The following is a 664-nucleotide window of genomic DNA, read 5'->3' as shown; positions in this document are numbered from 1 at the left end:
CATACAATTCTCAAGCTTCAGGGAGACTCGTGAAATTAGAAATATGTGCAATGTATTTTCTTCACAGGCTAGCAGGTCTTCTTACAGTTCTGTAAAAACAATAGGCCTTTCCCCCCAGAAATCCCTTTTTCTTTTCATACTGTCTATTGATTTTTACATTCATATTTCTCAAATTGTTGCAACATTTTTCCAACCTCTTCACTCTCATCTTTCATTTTCCATCCAATCATAGTCTTTACAACAAACCATTATTATTGGTCTACACTGCAAACAACAACAAATTGGCATTTGTTAGGGATCCAATCATTGAGTCCTTTCAAGGGATTCCAACCATCCTTCCCTCTGGCCCTAGCCTTTTGTTGTAATTTATTGATTTGTTCATGATGTTTGCAATGATTTCAGAATAATCAGGCACATCTTAGCTAGTATGATCTACCCAAGCACAACAACCATAATCAATTCGCTCTGCACATGGCCCTCACATCACAGAAGCTGCTAAATTCTCTATTTCTAATTGTTGTCTTAACAACGTAGTCCTTAATATTTTTAATTCTTCACTTAAAATTATATCACTGAGGTTCAGAGCACTGTTTTTGGCGCCACTCGGTTTCCCACCCCACCTCCGCCAGGCTGATCTGGTGGGCGGGATTGCCTTTCGCCTTCC

Source organism: Protobothrops mucrosquamatus, unplaced genomic scaffold (genome assembly GCF_001527695.2).
Source record: "Protobothrops mucrosquamatus isolate PMUCROS unplaced genomic scaffold, P.Mucros_1.0 scaffold8099, whole genome shotgun sequence".
Classification (NCBI taxonomy): domain Eukaryota; kingdom Metazoa; phylum Chordata; class Lepidosauria; order Squamata; family Viperidae; genus Protobothrops; species Protobothrops mucrosquamatus.
The sequence above is the reverse complement of the archived record's forward strand: the minus strand, read 5'-3'. Positions refer to the sequence as shown.